This window comes from Sinohyriopsis cumingii, chromosome 17, assembly GCF_028554795.1.
Source record: "Sinohyriopsis cumingii isolate HCF-2022 chromosome 17, ASM2855479v2, whole genome shotgun sequence".
In the NCBI taxonomy this organism is placed as follows: Eukaryota; Metazoa; Mollusca; class Bivalvia; order Unionida; family Unionidae; genus Sinohyriopsis; species Sinohyriopsis cumingii.
This window is the reverse complement of record NC_142977.1, coordinates 27,583,130-27,605,094: the sequence shown is the minus strand read 5'-3', so window position 1 is coordinate 27,605,094 and position 21,965 is coordinate 27,583,130.

Below are 21,965 nucleotides of genomic sequence, written 5' to 3'. Positions count from 1 at the left end.
TACAACATTTACATCCCCCGTTGATCAGGAAGCTTTATTTTGCACCGTTATCATCTTACCGTATTAATTTCAGCTACTTGTTTTTTTATATCACTGGTCGATATGAGACTTTTTATAATTTTTAAAAGATTATACATATAACATTTTGTTTGGCGCTAAATAGCCTAACAGTGCTGATGCGCCGTTAAAAATGAAATCCATCAATCAAAACCAATCTGGACAATCTGTCTCTAGCGGAGTCATTATTAAGTAACTATATGAATAACATATGGGGAAGAAAGCCATCTCAGGGTTATTATAACCCTCGAGGGGGCTAGTACTCTCCTAAAGTTAAAGTGCGGAATATGGAAATCAGGCCCACTGCCAGCCCAGGCAAAGAGAAGAAAGTACATTTTTCCAAACTTTAATGGATAATAAAATTTGAAATATTTGACGAACAAAACAAAGTGCAACCCTGCCAAATTCTATTTATTACCTTTATTATTTTTGAAAACACAAATACTTATAACACAATTATGGGTGGACAGGGAAACCTATAGCATACAACACTATTTGGGAAAAACCAGGGTGCCACCTACCAACCATATATGTTGGGATGGGGCTAAGAGGTGTTAACAGTCCTAGCTGGTAACAAAGAGGATTACCTCACAATAAATTGAACAGAATATTTGTAGAAAAGAAAAATATCGGGTAAATAAATTGCCGTATTTAGATGGAGATTTTGATCAGAGTACCATAAGTTATAGCAAATTACGTAACAAGGTCTATGTTGCAATGTGGCCAAATAAGGGGACATCCATTTAGTACGTACGCAAAAATCTGGCACAGCTTCACGCCTACCCCCTCCATGAGGTCTCCGGTTTGAACCCCGGCCGTATCATACCAAAGACTTACAAAAATGGTACTAACAGCTGCCTCGCTTGGCGCTCAGCATTAAGAGGTTAGTGTTAGGACTGGTCGGCCTGGTGTCAGGATAATGTGGCTGGGTGGGACATCGTGCTACATGTCTGCGGCATGATGGCCCAGTGCTAGACATCACTATAAACTGTCACACTGCAGACATCGTAGCGATATGACTGAAAAAGCTACGTTAAAGCTACGTTAAAAAAATATAAAGTACACACCCTCCGTGTACACATGAGTACTTTTTTTACACACACGTACTCTTGACGCACCCCCCTCCCTAATAATATAGAACGGCCTATATTTATTCCACGCAGAAACTATCAAGGATTAATAATATTAACGTGTTTAATTAAACAGAGAGTCCACCGACGTTGAATATCTGGCTGCATCGAAGAAATAAGCTGCGGAAATGTGGTTTCACCCACCCCCATTTCCTATGCGTACGTACATTGTCAGTAGATACCCACATACACGAGCGTATGCATTTGGGTTAACCACTTCCATGCGTAAGTACTAAATGGACGGCCCCTAATCAGAATTAAAAAGTTAAATGAACCTGTAGATATTACTTTACTTGCACTGTCCAGGATTTGGTTGGGTCGGCATGACGTTACAAGCTTAGTGACATACTTTCCGCCATATTGCGGAGGTGAAAACAATTGCTTAGTAACAGTACGGTAGCGTTATTTATTGCAAACCGTTTCAGTATACCTATATTTTGTTTATTATTTCTGTTTTCTACTGGAAAGTGATGCATAGTCTTCTGTACAATCAGGACATAAAACCATGAATGTGCCTGGAATATTTTTATAGACGTAATATGTTTTCGGTTGATAAGGGTGGCAGTGGTGTATAATTGTCACGTACATGTTACACGACAATATATGCCAGTTAGTGTCAAGTTTGAAGGCTGTGTTTGTTATAAAGCTTGCATAATGTACACATTTCATTTATAAAATGACAAATATGTATGTAATGATACGATCATTTGGCCATTCTTGCAATGTCTTACAGTTACAAAGAGATGCTAATGCACGATATTTACAGAAACTTAAAGTTGTGGAAATCAATGATTGACCTTATAAATTTCCATAATATATTTGGGTAAATAACCCAACAAATGGCCTGAAGTTTGCAACTATTTACAGATACACCTGGTAAGTTTGTTTTTTAACAAAATATTTTGTTGAAGTAATTGTAAACCAAGTTCTCATTAGTTTATATTTTTCCATTATTATTATTCTGTAATGGCCTTATCACACCTTGATTAATAAGTACTAAAAGTTGTGTATTTTTCAACCTATGTAAATTTATCCACACTGCGTTTATTTATTTTTTTTTTTTTTCCTTTTCTGCAGACAGTATATTATATGCATCCTGAGAAAATCACCAACTTTGTGTTGAAAGCTGATGTCAAGCCATCATGGAGAGTGACAGAAGAACCTCGTCATCCATGCGTCGCTATTACCAATGAAGGAAGGGTCATTACAGCACATTGTGATTGCATGGCAGGGTAGGCATTTTTAATATAGATGTTATATAAACATAAGAGTTGTCATATTCTAGTAAGGTAATACTTGTGTAGTAATCAAACTGATAGCCATTCAACTATTATTTTAGTCCCTTTATTATTTTTGTTTAAAACTTCAATGATGTGCAACAATTTACACTCCAGCTTTCTCATCATTACACATAAACAAGAGAGGTTTACATATTCTCCTTTGCTACTGAATCATGGTATGATGCAATCTATATGTACATTTTGTTTAATTTTTCAAGCTGGGATAGTCATGTTCTCATGTTGGTGCCCTTTTCAAAATAGAAGCTGCAGTTCGCAATGGATACACACCCCTAGCATGCACAGAGAAATCTTGCGAATGGAAAAAGTGTTTTGTTAAGTCTCTTACACAAGTGAAAAGGAGTACTAGATGGAATGCACCAAAAATCAGTCAAAGATTCATTGGTATGGCACGAGCAAAGAACCGGTAGAATAACAGCATATGATGCATATTCTGTCCTGCTCCTTCGCTAATTAAAACAATGTGCATCCCTGTACAGTAAGAACTGTAACGTAAGCCAGTGGGGGGGGGGGGTACGTTTGCATGAAGCTACTGCTCTTCAACACAACACAACTGCTATATCTACACAACATCAAGATGTGACAGTTACAAGGACAGGAATATGTTTTTGTATGGTTAAATGGTTTATTGGTGCTTCTCCATGCGCTCTATTTTCATGTTCATGCTGTGGAGATGCAAAAGGTCCATATACATTAAAGGAAGCCAATGTAGATGAAATAACCAGTGCTACTAAATATTGTCTTGCGTCGAACTATGAATTGAAGAAAGACCATAGCTACTATGCACAGATCCAGCTTCAAATATACGTGTTCCAGAACACATTCTGCCACTTTGTTGTGTGGACCAATAAAGCATGTGTTATCAGTGTGGTCAACAAAGACCAACATTTGATTGATAACATGGTGAACAAACTTAAAGTTTTCTGGATTGATAACTGCCTGCCAGAATTACTGACACGAATACAGGAAGGCTGAAAACAATAGCACAGACAGCATCAGTCAGTACTTCAGAAGACAATGGAGTCTTCTGCTACAGTCAAAAATCCTAGAATTCAGACGATGGAGATATAATCCGGATGATCTGGATCAGAATAGGGTTTCCCTAAAAAAATTAAGAAAGGTTATTTAGGAATATTAACCATTTAAAATAACTGTTTAACTAGTTCTACATTTTATCAATTAATGTTCAAACTGTAATATCTTCGTAAAGATTTCAAACATTATATTTTTGTTTCTTACTTAATTCGTATTAAATGATAATAATAATAATAATAATAATAATGAGGACTTTGTATAGCGCCTAATCTTTAGAAGCTCTAAGCGCTTTACAACATTAGACAACACCTATAAGATAAAAAAAAAACATAATATTATTACAAAAACAAACACCATGAAATTAGAAAAACATCAAAAAATAAAAAACATGCTGAGAATATTTCAGGTAGGAAACATTATTAGGTCTTTAAGTTTGTTCTTGCAGTCGAAATAAGTGAGTTTTGAGAGTCCTGTTGAATGTGATCACTATGTCTTTGTGTCTAAGTTCAGTGGGCAATTCATTCCACGTTGCTGGGTCCTGGTATGCAAAAGAACGCTGTCCATATGACTTTGTTTTCATAGTGGGAATAATGAGTACACGATTGTCAGAAGAAGAGCGTAAGTATCTTGCTGGTGTGTACACATGGGTGAGGTCAGATAGGTATGATGAACTAGAGTCCGACAGTGAAATGTAGCACAGAGAACAAATTTTGTGTTTGATTCTGGATCGAATGGATAGCCAGTGTAGGGTACAGAGCAGCTGGGAGGTGTGCGCTGATCGTGGTACTCTAAGTATGATCGGAGCAGCTGTGTTTTAACTTTTTGAAGTTTCTGGAGTAGATATTGAGATGAACCAGACAGAAGTGAGTCACAATAGTCCAGTCTTGAAAGTACTAATGAACACACAAGTGTTTTAGTGGCATCAGCTGAAAGATATTTGCGAATTGAGCTGATGCGTCTCAGCTCAAGATATGCAGCCTTGCATATGTTCATGACATTCTGGTGCAATGTGAGAGTACTGTCCAGAGTAACACCTAGGATTCGTACTGATTGTGTGAATTTAATGCTGGCGTTGCTGATATTTATTGTTTGAGGTAAAGGATGTGAATGAGAAAGTCTTTGTGTTGTGATCAGAATGGCCTCAGTTTTATCATCATTCATCTGCAACTGTACAAGTCATCCATGATTTCACATCAGAAATGCACCTCTGTACACCTTGTATGGTAGCATCAACTTCAGTTGGTTCGCTTGATTTGTATATTTGGGTGTCATCAGCGTACAATTGGTGAGACACTGGATGATGATCTATGACACCTGGGAGCGACTGAGTGTACAGAATGAAGAGCACAGGTCCAAGAACAGACCCATGTGCAACACCCCAACATAGATCAACTGGGCTGGAGTGTATTCCATTTGCAGATACAATTTGTGTCCTGTTGACCAAGTAGAACTTGAACCACAGTAAGGCTGTATCATGAATGCCAAATACATGCTGGAGACGGTGAAGTAATATATTATGGTCTATTGTGTCAAACGCTGCAGACAAATCAAGGAGGGTGAGGACTGTAATCTATCCAACGCAGAGAGAATGTCATTAACTACTTTTGGAAGAGTAGTTTCAGTACTGTGGCAAGGGCGATATGCAGATTGTACACTGCTAAAATGACTGTTTGAATTTAGATGAGATACAAGCTGGGATAGAACAACCTTTTCTAAGATTTTTGAAATGAATGGGAGATTAGAAACTGGGCGGTAGTTCTTTAAATAGTTATGGTTTAGTGTTGGTTTCTTTAGCAGAGGCTTTACAATGGCAGTTTTGAAAAATGATGGGAATTCCCCAGATGAGAGAGAGGACAAGAATTATGTACTTTACGCTACATTCAATGAAGCTGACACGAACAGTTACTGACTTACGTTGAGGATAAAATTGGTGATGACGTGATACAAAAAATATAACGAACAATGTATTCCCGCCAAGTTAATTAACGGTATTTCACAATAATATTAGCAATAAACACACATCATTCGAGTTTAATATACCCGAGACAAAGTGCTGACTACATATATAATCATATTCTGCGGTTGGAGTCCATTCAGATCCATCGGAATTCTGGCGACCACACACGCGTACCCAACGAACCCTTCTCTATGAATCCTTTGCTGCATCAGGAAACTTGAAAAATAACAAATTTTCCTTTTTCATAAAATAATTTGTGCACCCACCAACACAGGAAATCTTAGCATAACTTAAAATGTATAAATGACCCCCACGCGTTTCTCAAGTCGCTAGAACAATGGCGGTTGTTTTCACCTCGGCGTTCTTAACTATGCACTGAAAATACCCGGATGCGAAAACGTGCCCGGATTCCAGACCCAACCTATATATAAAACAAATTAACCACCGTAAATAATTTATCTTCATTCATAAATGGCATTCACTCAAAGATTGAATTGAAATAGCCCCCCTCCAGTAAGAGTGTGCATGTACATGTTCATCTCCAAACATGTTTTGGCCTACATTCGTTAAACTTAATAGCTGACCACTACATGTTTACCTTTCCTCCCCTCACCACCAAAACAAAATAATTCTGCAGGCGCCCCAGCATAAGATATATATTGAGGTTCACATTAGCAAATACAGGTTATAGACACGACGATAGTTTTATTTGAAAAAATAAGGTCTCACATTACCATCTTGAAGAGTTCGGGATTCTATTCAAACCACTGGCAAAGGCCGTTCTAGTTTATCCACATTGGCGTTGCAAGAATTTCTTCTGTATATACCTTCTGGGTCTCTTGTATTAACTAAAACTTTCCATAAGATGGCTATCTGCTCTTGCTGATTCTCAATAATTGTGTCCAGTTTCATAAGTGCACAGAGCTGGAAATCTGTAAGAAATTTATGATATCATAAGCATCTGTTTTGAAAGATCAAAATCAATATATTAACTCACTGCAAAGATCGGTACAATGAAGTTAACATGGTTGTAACAAGGAAAACTATTTACGGAATGAAATACATTTGTTTTGTACAACTTGTATCAAAAATAAAACGGTCACTGGAAATTTTTTTTGTTTTACTCTCTGGGCGTGTTGCTTAAATACTGTGTATGTACAGTTTGCATTCAATGTAGATGGTTTTGGCATCAGACTTAATGATGACCATGGTGTAACTAAGAATGAAAAATAAAAACCCAGTGGAATGATGGGTGTGTTCGAGCTTGGTGGTGAATCGGGTGATTTGAGAATTTGAGCGTCCTTCGTTGTTTTGGAATGTTTTTCACTACCGTGGAGAAGGCTGGGCCAGGAAGGGATTGTTTTGCCTATACAAGCTTTGTGGCCTCTGGATAGGGAATGTTATATGTGTACTTTACCCTCTGTATTTCCTTCTCCGGTTTCCGGGTATCACAATTCTTGGAATTGTCTTGGTGCTCCTTTCCACAGTTGGCACAATGCGGAGTTGCTCTACAATCAGATTCCTGATGAGAATGGTCTCCGTATCGGCCACCTATTTGGCTCTTTTGAGCATTAGTCTTCATGCTGGTCATATTTTTGACAATTATAGCACCGAAGGAGTACGTAATTATATCTCAACCTTCACTTGCAAAAAGCCAACTTTGACCACTCTGGTTTTGTTGACACTTATTAGCCCAGTCCCAGCACGAATAGCTGGCCAGGGGTTAGAAGTGACGCCCTGTTTTTCTAAAGATGTACGTCTTGCAAATGTTTCCCTGTCCACCCAAAAGAGTGTAGCTTGTGTGTAATAATAAATAATATAGATTATGAATTTTGCAGGGTTGCTCCTTTTTTTCTTTCTGTTTTAAATATTTGTTGTGTGCTCATCAATTGATTTTAGTTTATATTATCCCATAAGCCATGCTCACTTCCCTTGGCCTTGGCTGGCCTTGAGCCTGGTATCTGTATCTCCCTTAGCTTAGAGTCATCGGTCTGTATTCCTTCCTCGTTGGACTACTAATTCCAAGAGCCAGTTTCCAGCTCGTTTTTCCCTTGATTGAAGTTGCACCAAGTGACTTTGCTAGACTCAGTTTTTCATGTATTCTAAATGCGTTGGTGATTGTTGTTTTTGCGTTTGCTTGTGTTAGGACTGGTGCTATCGATAAAATCATGAGATAGTCCATAATGTCTGACTACTCCATTTTGAATTTTGAATATAAAGAGTTATGCCAAAAATATGAAAAAATAGTTTACATGTTGTGGGCTGTTTTGTTGCGTGCTTTTATACGGAATGTATTTAGTTGGCATTTGTTTTAAATTTAACTTATATCGAGAAAGAGGTTTTCCGTTGTTTTGTTTTTTAAATTAAAATATTGTTTGCAACGGTGTTTAAATAGTTTAAAGGCGATTATTTTAGAGAGTATCGTGATGAATAGTTATGAGAGACTGATCTTGCATTTCTCTTGAAAAAGCTCATCAAATGACGACTTTTTGAATTGGAGACACCCCTCTTGTGTATTTGTTTTGTACAATGTCGAGGCTTCATAATGGTTAGAGACAAATAAAAAGATAGAGCATGGTACTGCGTGTTTGGTGTATAGCAATTCTATTCAGTAAGACTAGGGGTTTTTTTGCTATACTAGGTCGGGGTTTATTCATACTTTCCTATTTAGGTAGATATTAGACAGCTTCAGTACGAATAATGGCCTCTTAGGTGATCGGATTGATTTAATCAGATGTGTCGTGTGGAGAACTGCGAGGGGGGGATAATATCAAGTGAGCGGTGCGATGGTGTGTTAGTATAAAGTAATTGTCGGCGTTTGTGTCTCCATTACACATTAGGGAGCTATTAACATAGTTGTGTTTAGTACTTAACACCGCTTAAGTAGTAATGCTATTTTAATTGGGAGTATAATGGGAGAAATGCGGGGGGGGGGGGGGGGAGTATATTATCAAATGAGCGGTTCATCTGCGGTGTGTGAGTGAATAGATAATTAGCTCCCCATTGCTTGTTTTTAATTTAATCGGATAGGCAGGCGTGGGAAAAGCTTTTACCTGTGTTATACGTTCATCGGTGTCGATTACGACCATTCAGTGTCATATATTCTTTGGGGTGGGTCACCAGATGGCTGATCAGTCCGATCCAGGCCCGGAAGAGTCTGTTGCAGTTGGAACATGTGTGTACAGGCTGCTGACTGAGTTGCGTCACAGCTGTTACTAGATTTACGCAGATCATTGTTTTCAGCTCCGTCCACCAGTTTTTTCTGCACAAAGGCTGCTGCACCGGCATTAACTTGGCTGCGCCAAGCAGATCAATCAGTGGCGACATTCTGCCAGCTGTCTGGGTCAATGCCTAAGTTCTTCAGCGAGGTTTAGAGTGTCCTTGTACCTCTTTGTTTGACCCCCGTGAGATTTCTGGCCTTGCCGTAACTCTCCATAGATGACCTTCTTAAGTAGGAGTTCTACCGGCATGAAGACAACATAGCCAGTCCATCGGAATTGTGCTTTGCACAGCATGGTGTCGATGCTTGTCGTGCCAGCCTGAGTGAACACCTCCTGCCATCTGATTTTCTTTAGTTTTCTTACGGAGCTCGTATGGAAATGGTTCAGTTTTTATTAAAAAAAATATAGAAGTAACATGCTGGAAAATATATCATCATTTAGCCTAGATTTTTACAGAGTGTTCAAATTTTGACCAGTCGGGCTTTATATTCCATTGAGAAATTGCGTTATCAATAGTAGTGTTAATATTTTTAAGGCAGATTGGAACGTGATCACTGCTGTGAAGGTCATCACCAAACTTCCATACATAATCCAAAAGCAGCGGAGACCAAATTGTCAAATTGATACAAGCGTATGTACCCGTTCCTGGGTGTAAATATGTCAGTGATTTAGTGGTATATAGACACAAATCGTGTCTAGAAATGAAGTATCTACTTTGTGGCCTTTGTTGCTTATGTGATTTGATCCCCATAAAATGTTATGGGCATTAAAATCATCGAATAAAACAAACGGCGCGGGAAGCTGCTGAACAAGATTCGTTTTGTACTGTGTTTGGTGGTATGTAAATAGAAGAAAACGTAATCACTTTATGTAAAGTGACGGTTACAGCAATGGCATGCAAATTTGTGATTAAAAGATTGGCGCTATGAGGGGCTCTATTATTTACAACAACAGAAACTCCTCCTGAGGCCCTGTCAACATTTGAAACTTCGGTATTAAACTGGGAGTAGTGTGATGTTATCCGTATATTTTAAGAATTTTCCTGAAAGCATAGCACTGCAAGATCACGTTTGTTTAAAAGCGGGAGAATGTCATTGTAGTTGGCTTTAAGTCCTCGACTAGTCTATTGTATGATGGTGTTCTTCATTTTAAGTTTAAATTGAAGATTGTGGAGCTAGGTTAGACCTTTCGTGGAGGCAATCTATGTGGTTATTTCTCTAGAGGAAGTACGGGGGGGGGGAATTTTTGTTCCTAGGTCTGGAGCCACCTTGAGCACATGGAGCAGTTTCTTCTGCATTCGTGCTCTCAATGCCTCTAAACCTGTTATAGAGTTTGATGGGGTCATCTGACCCATTTTCTGCCTATTTCCTTGAGATTTGTTTTTATTCCTTAGTGATTTCGGTGCTGGGGTATTACTTAAAGTTGTTCGTGTAGATGCCGTGCTTTTATGTGTTTGGTGATATGGGTGGGTTATAGCTTGATGTTCAGTCAGGTCGATTTGTCTGTGTTTGAGCGTCCTTCGTTATTTGGGATTGTACAGTGGAGAAGGATGAGCTATTCTGGCCTGTACAAGATTTCTGGATATGGAATGATAAATGTGTACTTTACCCTATGTATTTCTGTCAAATTTATTTCAAGGGCCTTTGGTGGCAGGACCTTAGACAAAGTGATCAATTTGCGGTCAGGATTCCTGGATTTACTTGAATATGATGATCAGGTTCAGGCTGATAGAGATTTCTTAATAGCAGACGTTGCATCACAAATGCTCACTTGACCATGCCTGCTTTTACAAAGGAAAAGAACAAAGTGCTATGGAGGTTGAGAAAAGCAGAATAACTGCACGAGTGCGCATCCATGTTGAGTGTGCAATTGAGAGAATAAAAAACTTTAAAATTCTACAATGAGCTTGAGGCTGTACCTCATTCCAATAGTATCATGACAATCTGTGCATCATTAAGTAACATACACCCCAAGCTGGTGAAATAAGTATCAAGCACTTTAAAACCATAATTGTGTTTTCATGTTGCATCTATTCTCTCTCTAATGACAATCGTGAACATTATAGTGCAGAAATGCTATATCCATGTCTTTCCACCTCTTATTTTCTCTCCCTCTGTACCACGTGTACAATTCACAATGTGACTATCTTTAACGTTAATTTTCCTTGCAGCGGGACAGTACCACATTCCTATTGTTTTTCGGCGCACATTTTACACATGCATAATGGAACCACTCGAACACGCAGTCATCGTTGTCACATTGTATCATTTTCCATATTCTCGATGATCAAATATGCAATATGTGGCCATATACTCATTCTCAGTGGCATCAATAATGCCATTTTCAAGTTCCCCAGTCACAGTTTCTGGTAGAACAAACGACATTTGTTTAATAAAAATATGCATGCAATCACCAACTTCTGGCTGAATGCAGTATCGTACTTTACTCTAGTGATACAAAGTTCCTACTGTTAAACACAACAAAGTCACAATGTTGTACTTCGTGGATACGCATCTGGAGTTGCGCACTTGTGTGAACTACCTGTGTGTTGTTATTATTGTCAAGTCCTCTGTCAAGCAGCAATCTTGATCACTTTGTGCATCGGACACTGATGACTACCTGTGTTTCTAGGAGCACTTAATTCCAATGACCCCCTTTCTAGGACATTTACATGTGGTATGGTCATCATCTGAAACACCCAAAAATGAATTCTCTGCACTAATCAGGAACCCTTTCAAACGGACCTCAAACTCGCACTAATCAGGAACCCTGTCAAACGGGCATCAAGCTCTCTATATTGACTGCTCATGAAACTGATGAACAAATTCCTGTCCTCTTCATTACTTATTCCCCATTTTACAGCAGGCTTTCCGTTAATGTCAAATGTAGAATAACCCATTATATTTTTCAAATAGGGGGCCCAGCAACGTGTCTGCTTCTTTAACTAGGACGCCGTGGGCTTTGGTCTCACTGGATAGTTTCGTATTTTGACAATCCCCTTATTTTTTAAGGTAGAAAGTAATGAACCTAATTATCACAAGTCTAGCATTTATAAATTCACACATAAGCTAAATCTATAAAGTGGTTTAGATTTACTTTGAGTTAGGCTTGGAAATAGGTTGACTTGTTGGTGACTGCCTGTCACAATTAGATGAGCATTGGAGATCAAATGCATAACTTGGGGTGCAAATGAGCTGCCGACTTGGCTTACGTATTTATGTGTGTCTGCTACAGAGGTAAATATCTAAAAATCTAGATGGTTGACGGGTGATGAAAAGTATGCTAATTTGTTATAGTACTAGTGAACTTTTTTCATGCGTAAGGCACATACTGATTCTTTCAGCTGCCTTGTCACAGAAAAATATTCAAAATAGCTATTTATTGTCAAAAATGAATATAACATTTAGGGGTTGGTGGCAGTGTTGGTTCAGTATAAAAACCACCAGTTGCATCAGGAATTAACCTGATTACTGCAGTCAAAATCTCACATCTATGCTTTCTACAAAACTCATTAGTTTGTTTTTATTTGTATCTTCAGTGCAAAATTATTCTCATTTTTCTGTAATTGGTCGTTGTCGGATGAACATTCACAAGATAAACTGTCCAGTGAGACCTTTTGTTCCCGTAATCTGACCTAGCCTGTGTGTATACCATAGTGGGCACAGTGATTGTAATCTTGTATTTTTTTCCTAAATTAATACTTGCTCTTCCGAGCAGAAGTAATTACTCCAAATCTTATCAAACATTAGTCGTCTATCCTCTGCTGGAAGGCCAGCAACTGTCGCGTCAGTCAGTGAAGTTAAACGTGGTGGAAATGCTTGCTTCGTCTCAACTGCGGATTCAGTGTCCAGCTCTCCATCTAGAGGTGGGATGCAGAAAAAACGGCATCTGGATATGCAGCCTTGAGTGATTTTAATGTCTCCATTTATATCAGCTTGGTATAATGAAGTCAACTGATTTAATCCTATAACCAACCAAGCTTCGGAACTCATCAAGGGTTCCATCTAAAACAGAAAAGACTTGCAACATTCTTTTAACGTAGCAGCACAGAATTTTTTTTAATGTTTAAAAAGTAGTCATTACAAAATGAACTGTTTCATTAGTTAGAAAACAACATAGACATGTTTTGAGTTAATCCAATTATTATCGGTTTTTAAAACAAATATGTATTAGCTGGCATTTTACTTGAAACACATTAACATTAATAATTACCTCATCACGAAAACTTCTGTTCCACTTTCACGCCTGACTGGTGGAATATGTTTGTGTCATGCCAACTCGGACTCCAGTTTCTACCTTGAAAAGAACAGCGGCCACGTGGCTGCATACCTCTCCAAGTCCTCCATAGAAACCCAAGCGTTTAGGCAATTTTTGTAATCCAATAATTTTTTACATGTTAATTTTACTTCCAAGTAAGAGAGCAGTGATTAAATATTTTCAAATTTGAATGGTTCTGTCGTCATATGTGCATTTCTCATGTTCAATGGGTTGAACTTAAGTGTATTAAATCATTAATTCTGAATCCCACATTGTTGAATTTTATAAATCGAACGATTTTACGGCAAATAAGAAGTGCTGAGATTTCAATGCTTTTGACCTTATATATACTTGGGGTTTTTTTTGGGGGGGGGGGCATTTTCTTATGTCACATGTTTAGGCTCGAATAAATAATAACACAAGAAAGAGTCAAAACGACAATCTATTAAAAATACAATAATTTATTTCCCTGGAAAAATTCTGTAAAAATGAGAAAAAATATATAAAATTATGGTTTTATACAATCAAATCCAAATATAATCCGAGAACAAAATTTTAGTAATCCTAATAACAAAATGTTCTACTGATTTCACGTTCGAATCCCGACAAAGAATCCAAGAAAGAAGACGCTGACGTATTCTCAATATGTAGTGTTGAAGTCTACAGTTCCTTGTAGAAATAAAAATTATCACTCCAGTTTCTGATGACTCAATAAATATTTATTTTAAAACAAATGTCCTTGTTCCACAATATTACATGAGAACACGAATATTCCAGACAAATAATGGAATTAATCCTTTCGAATCCGAGTAATTTGAAATAAATCCAAACCAAGTAATTTGAAATAATTCCAAACAGCACAACATACACCAGCTTAACAGCCAGTTTATAGTGAGATTAATTCTCCAAAACATGGGTTATATGGGCTGTCTTAAACGTAAACAAGGGTCACGAGATCATATTCTGGGTGTTCACTGAAGCAAATACTTGTTCTAGATCACGTTTACCCAGTATGACCCTCACGAAAACCAATCATTTTTACTCTAAGAAATAAAACAATATTTTAAGTAATTGTTTATATCTTAAAGACTGGGTCCCATCATGAACTTGGAAACAACTATTCATTTTAAAATGAAATAGAACTTGCTTACGAAAGTCGCTATAAATTCTGAAACTTGGTTAGGATTTAGATCAACACCTGGTGTTTTTAAACTAAGTCAAGATCAAACTATTTTCTATAAAAAAAAAATCTCTAGTGAATAAATTTACATTATAATATCATGTAATGAAAAATAAAAATAAATTAAAACTGACAACAAAAAATTGAAATAAATTTATATTAAATCATATATAATTAAACCAAATATACATACCACTTCGCACATAAAGAAAAAGAAAGATTAATATATAAAGCTTTATTTTTACCACAGACTAATTATGCCTGAGGATTAAAATAACTCGTATATATATATATATATATATATATATATATATATATATATATATATATATATATATATATATATATATTGTTATACACGGGAAAGTGCGTCTCCGTTACATTATCTTTTCCTTTGATGTGCCTCATGTCAGTATTATTTTACTGTAACAACACACTCGACCTTAGTAGTCTTTGAATTTTATTGTTCATCTTGCCGACGAAAGTAAGGGGGTTGTGGTCACTAAATACAAAAATCGAGCATGGAGCTGAACTAAGGTAAAGTTCAAAATGCTGTATGCCATTATCAAAGCCAAACAGTCCTTATCGATTGTTGAATAATTCCTTTGGTGCTTATTTAATTTCTTGGAGAAATAGCACACTTGATATCAATATCAAGGATCCGAGTAGTTGCGCAGAGGCTTTCCATACAATACACTAATTTGGCCTCTACTTCTTCTCGACGGGTTGTCGGGATGAGCCCGGTCTCGACAAATCGGCTGGTCACGCCGTGCCTTAGGAAGTCTTTATCTACTCCCTCACCTTCTTTATCTTTTTCCTTGTATCTCTCTTGATACCACCGTTGTCCCTATATTAAATTCCTGTATCGTTCCCTTTCCCAAGTCTTAAAAGACTTTATAGAAGGCGGTGGCTTAACGGGTCAATCGGGAGGTAATACATCCGACCGTAGAAGGTGGTGACTTCACGGGTCAATCAAAGGTAATTTTATCATCTGAGTATGGTATCTGTGTATCACTGGCACTTTAAAAGCGTCCCCTTGTTGGGCTCCATGGTGGGCGGGGAGCACGGGTGCTGAAATTGTCAATAAACCAACATAGAAATTCCAAAAAGTCAACACAAAAAAAACGTACCAAAACTGGATCAGAGTCGGATGAGGAACCATGTAGTGTGGAATCCTTTTCTCGCTTCATGGTCATCCAATCGAAAGTCGAATCTAAACCACTTGTTGTACTATCGCCATTTATAGTCGAAAAGACTATACTTGGATTAGTCGGCAAGCCAAAAAGTGTCAAAAAGCTAAAATCAGGCGGCCTACTTGTAGAGTGCGAGCGCAAAGCTCATACTGAAAATATCCACAAAACTAAAACCGTCCACGATATTTCAGTAACCTGTTTCGCCCACTCTACACTTAACACATCAAAAGGCGTCATTCGTTGCCGTGACTTAGCTGGAGTCAGCGACAAAGAAATCGTCGAGGGGATGAAAAATGAAGGTGTCACTGCAGTCCGTAGAATTCGTATCAAACGAAATAACAATCTGCAGGACACCAACACCATTATACTCACCTTCAACAAGCCAACATTACCTAAAGTGGTCAAAGTTGGATTCCTACAAGTTAAGGTTGAGATATACATACCAAATCCCCTTCGATGCTACAAATGTCAAAAATACGGCCATCATGAAGACCAGTGCTCAAGAAGCCACTCCACATTGCGTCAACTGCGGAAAAGAACACCATGCTAATTCAAAGGAATGCGACACATGAAAACAGGAGAAGGAGATACAGAGGGTTAAATATACATCCAACATCCCCTATCCAGAGGCCAGGAAGCTCGTACAAGCTAGAAAATCTTTCCCCGGTCCGTTCTTCTCAACGGTAGTGAAAAGCAACCAAAAAGCAACGAAAGACGCCCAAAACCAAACAAACCCACGTGAATCCACTTCCGGCTCGAACATTCCGCATTACAAACCCCAGAAAAACTCAATATCGACTCAAACAACATTCAACAATACTCCACCACCAAGATCACCAAACAGTAAAAAAAAGTCGCAAACAAATAGGCAGTAAAAGGGGTCTGATGACCACATAAAGCTTCCCAATAGGTTTGGAGACTTTGAGGACATGGATGCAGAAGACACTGCTCCATGTCCTCAATGTGGTTAGAGACATATCAACAAAAAATACACGCCCGTACTTCCTCCAGATAAATAACCAAACAGATTGCCTCCGCGAAAGGTCTAACCTAGCTCTAGAATCGTCAGTATAAACTTGTAATGAAGAACACCATCATACAATGGAACAGTAAAGGACTTAAAGCAAACTACCATGATATTATTCTACTTTTAAACGAACATGATCCTACAGTACTATGTCTTCAGGAAACATTTTTGAAAGATACGGATAACATCACAATTACAAACTACTCCCTGTTTAACACCTACTCTCTAAATGTTGACAGGGCTTCAGTCGGAGTCTCTGTTATTGTGAACAACAGAGCCCCTCATAGCGTCATCCCTTTAAACACAAATTTACAAGCCATTGCCTTAAGCGTCACTCTAAATGGAGTGATTACCTTTTGTTCTATTTACAGATCACCAAATACCAACCTAGAACCAAACGAATTAGACAATCTTGTTAAATAGCTCCCCGCACCCTTTGTTTTACTAGGGGATTTTAATGCCCATAACATTTTATGGGGATCAAATCACACAAGTGACAGAGGCCACAAAATAGAAGACTTCATTTCTAGACACGATTTGTGTCTATATAGTACCAAATCACCGACATATTTACACCCAGGAACCGGTATATATGTATCGATTTGACAATATGTTCTCCTTCGCTGCTTTTGGACTATGAATGGAAGGTCGCTGATGACCTTCACAGCAGTGATCGCTTTCCAATATTCCTTGAAAATAATAACTCTGCATTTGATGACGTAATTCCACAATGGAATATAAAGAAGGCCGACTGGGCTAAGTTTTAAACAATCTGTAAAACTAGGCTGAATGAGGATACAGTTTTCAATGTTAATGACCCTATTCAGCATTTTACATCTTTTTTAACAGAGATTGCAGAATAATCCATCCCCAAGTCCTCACCAAACTTTAAAAGAGCCTAATTATTCAAAAGCCTTCCAAAAAGTGAAAACTCAAAAAGAAAAGTTACGTATAAAATTCACATCCAACAACTCGGAAAGTTATAACCAACTGTTCTCACTATCAGAGCTTATTGCACTCACAAGCTGTGTGTGCAAAACAATAGAACGAATGATCAATTCTCGGCTTGAATGGTACATGGAAACTAATAATTTAATATCTCCATTCCAAAGTGGCTTTCGTTATGGACGGAGCACCACTGACCATATGGTTAGACTGGAAACATTCATTCGCGACGCATTTATCAAGAAAGAACATTTAGTAGCGGTTTTCTTTGATTTAGAAAAGGCCTATGATACGACATGGAAGTACGGGATACTAAATGACCTGCACGATCTGGGTCTAAAAGGCCGTCTGCCCTTTTTCATATCAAACTTTCTCTCAGACAGAGAATTCCAGGTACGAGTGGGGTCTGCTCTCTCATATCTGCATGAGCAAGAGATGGGTGTGCCCCAGGGCAGTATTTGATCTGTGACACTTTTCAATATCAAAATTAATAGCATAACCAAGTGTTTGACTCCTGTTGTGGCAGTTATCATGGGATCATGCAGTGAGTGAATAATAAACTTCACGTCATCAAGCCAACCCTAGGAGAATGGACTCTAACTTTTATACTATCACCTTGTGCAGTTTCATGCAAAATATATACCGTCCCATTTTAATACCTTTTAAAAATATATAGTAGCGGTTTTCTTTGATTTAGAAAAGGCCTATGACACGACATGGATGCACGGGATACTAAATGACCTGCACGATCTGGGTCTAAAAGGCAGTCTGCCCTCTTTCATATCCAACTAGTGGGCTCTACTCTCTCAGATCTGCACGAGCAAGAGATGGGTGTGCCCCAGGGCAGTACTTTATCTGTAACGCTTTCCAGTATCAAAATCAATAGCATCAACAAGTGTTTGACTCCTGGTGTGGATTGCTCGCTATATGTTGATGAATTTCTAATATGTTATCAATCAAAGCACATGCATACAATTGAAAGACAACTACAGCACAATATACTATAAACATCTCTCGTATTATAGAGTTCCTGAAAGCAGTGAATATTTACTCTATACTCTAACTTTTATGCTATCACCTTGTGCACTTTTATGCAATATACATACTGTCCCTTTCTTAATACCTTTCCATCATTCTTCATTAACATACACCATTTGCATCCACCGTTGATCGGGAAGCTTTATTTTTCACCGTTACCATCTTATCGTTTTAATTTCAACCATTTGGTTTTGATATCGCTGGTCTATATGAGACTTTATAATTTTTAAAGGAGTATACATATAACACTTTGTTTGGCGCTAAATAGCATAAGAGTGCTGATCCGCCGTTAAATACAATCAATCAATCAATCAATTCTCATATTCGTATCTCTCTGATCAGAGCGCTTGAAGTCTATAAGTGATGTTGGTTCTAGATCGTTTGTTGCTGCGATTAACAGATTGTGTGGGGAGCTGGTAGTGAATGTTAGATTATTTTTTTGGATTTGTTTTATTGAAGGGTTCAAGCTTGTGTCTAGTTGTCCTTTTTGTATAGGGCAATTGTTTTCTTTTTGGTTGGTGAGTGACATTATTCTGATATTTAGTTGCCTATCTTGTTTGTTTTTTCTGGCGTTGAGTGCCATTTTGTTTGTATACTTGTTTTGAGCCATATTGTCTCGTTGTTTGACTAAGCAGGAATAATGATTTGTTACTATTAAGTTTATACATTTCTTTTGTAAATTCCTTTGGTTTGGATATTTATAGTTTAGGTTTAGTTAACTTTGAGTATAGATTGATTTCAATTGATGATGTTTATTGTAAATTTTGGTTTTATGGTATTGTCTTATTTAGTTTCCTATGTAAGTTGGATTGCTTATTATAATTGTAGTAAGGTAGAGCTATGAGTTATATGCTGTAGGTATTGATTGAATTTTATTTATGTAATAAGATTTTAACTCTTGATTAAAAAAGTTTATTTTTGCTTAGTGGAGATGAGAAAAAGTGGACTTGTTTTAGGATAATGGCGCCAATAGAAAAACATTGTTATTGTTAGTTAAAAGAAAACCCTAACTATTACGGGTCCACGTTGAGCATTGTGAATGATAAAAAAAAATAATTATACGATGATTAATTGTTTTCAGTCGCTGTAACAATCATCAACATTTTCATTCATGAGAGAATGATAAATATTATGGTCCATTACATCACCTGTAAACAATCTTCGGCAAATATAAGATATTTCATTAATAATTTATGGAGAATTATTTCCTGCGCGTTTTAATCCGATCAAAACATCTAATCGGTCAACATCAGCGAGAACATGTCAGAACAAGTTCCTAATCCACTTCCGGTTTTTTGTTCGGAGCTTTGCGTGTATACTGATAATTCAGCAAGAATATTTTCTTTTTGTTGTAGTTGTAAAAAAAAAAATATTTTGCATCATCGTAACATTTTTGAGAAAAACTTAAATTATTGTATTTTTCAGGTTTATATCTAATCAATAATACATATTTAGCCCTGCTTCGTTAAGGTTTTAAGTATTTTCTTCTTTCATTATGATTCTCAGCAACATATATTAGCTCAGAATAATCTGTATTCCTGATAGCTCGTAAGCCATCAAGTGTAACATTTTTTAAAATTAAAGATTCAAGATCATCTAAAGATCATTCTTTTGCAGTTCTAGGAGTCTGGGGAAGAGGAATACTATATTGTTGTTTAGGAAGTTGTCGAGGATATAGGGGTTCATCTTCAGCTACACTTTGTAATTGTTCAGGTTGTTTCTTTTTCCTAATTCTCTATTAAATCTTTGAAAATCAGGATCATTAACCTTGAGAGAAGTTCATCAATTAGGGATGAGATATATTTGTCTAACCCAATCATCCTCCGTCAAAGAATCAAGATAGTATTAAAACCTTTTTTCGTCAATTTGTCTTGAAGAGCAACTTCAGGTTTAGGTCTAGCTGCTCTATAAATTTTTGTCCTAATATTTTATTTATTTCACTTTTATATTCAGGGCTGTTGCAGTAAAACATATATCCCCCCGCGGGGACGGCACTTCAAAAAAACTTCTGTAGGAGGTTGTGTTTCAAACTATTTTGATTCTGACAGTGGAAGGTTGGTTAGAAAAATCACCTCTGTTGTGGGTTGTGTTAACAAAATAAGAAATCTCTGGTGGGGTTCTCAGAAGAAGAAAAAAACGAATATATATTTTAAATCGCATCTAACCTCCTCCTAGTGGTCTAACGTGAATAAAACATTGGGCCAGAAAATGATGCCAATACACGCGAGTGCAATAATTTGTACGAATTCGCCTACTTTTAAAGCAGTGAAACGCGTTCAGCAAATTACGTCAACTTCGCGGATATAAAAATATGTGCTTTGCGCACTATGCAATTTTTACGTAATTCGCGCTTCCACATCTGTCTCACAGCGCTTGATGCGACATCCAGATATATGGATACTTCGGTTCGACATGAATGTCTGTTAAACTAAACTTGATTAGTTCACTGGGCCCTGGAACAAGCATTTTATGGTAGTTTTAGCCTTACTTTTATCATGGAAGTTTTACAAATGCGTGTTTCGAATAAGGGCCACACAGGAAACCAAAATGGCTGAATCACAAAACGGTTTGTCTTCAGACGACGTTTTCATTCGGCAAATACTGGATGGTGATAGCTATGATGACAATGAATTTCATGTATATCGGTCTGTTGGACATTGGGAAAATGTCACTGGAAATACTAGTGTGTGATCTTGAGCCCAAAATTGATGTTGAGTGCGAGTCTGATGTACGTGTTGGATGGACAATATGCCGGTTATGTTTATTAAAGACAACCAAGTCTAAACAAGCAGACTATGGGAATGTTGGACTTAAAACCCTAATACAGCATTATGGAAGAGAAAAATCTGGCATAAGAGGCAGCAGATCACTGACTCAAGGAATGAATCTTTGGCAGAGTTCATTAGTGAAAACTGACAGAGGTCTCGGAAACGCTTATAATCACGCGTATTTGGACGCCAATTTTGTTTATTTAGGTGGGTGGTAAAATTCAAAGACTTGCCAGTCCTGCTTCAGTCACCTGCATAGTGGGAAAAGGTGTTGATCAGTCAGCTGTGCTGATATTTACAATGACATAATTTAGTGGCTGACAGCCCCCCCCCCCCCACCAGTCGTCACCATTATACGAGTACATCAAAAAAGAACATGGTGCAATAGCTCAGCGGCAAGATCAAAGGTTTTGACTAGCAGCTGGGTGGGAAAATCTACTGATATTTACAGTGCTTCAATTCAAAGGCAGAAATACTCAGAGATGTACATGTGGTCATTTATAACAGTACATCAAATAAACAACTTTAGCTTTCGTTATTGTTGTTCATTTCCGAGTGCAACGGAATAAGCTGTGCACGTGACCTCTGAATCATGATATGTTGAGACTTAGACTTGGATGAGTATTTTGGGGTTCGACGGCAAACTGACGAAGATTCTAATGAGATTCAGGAGAGTGCTATAGTTGCTAGAACTGATAGTTTGGAAGGGACAGTAGCCAAGTGTAAGAAAGAAAAAAATCAGACTCACTCTGATGGACAAACAAGAGTTATGTCAGTGTTATAAAGAATGTAGAAATTAAACTCTATGGCAATGAATAGTTCTTATATTTTGCATAGTTTTCTGAGAGCGAACTGCAAT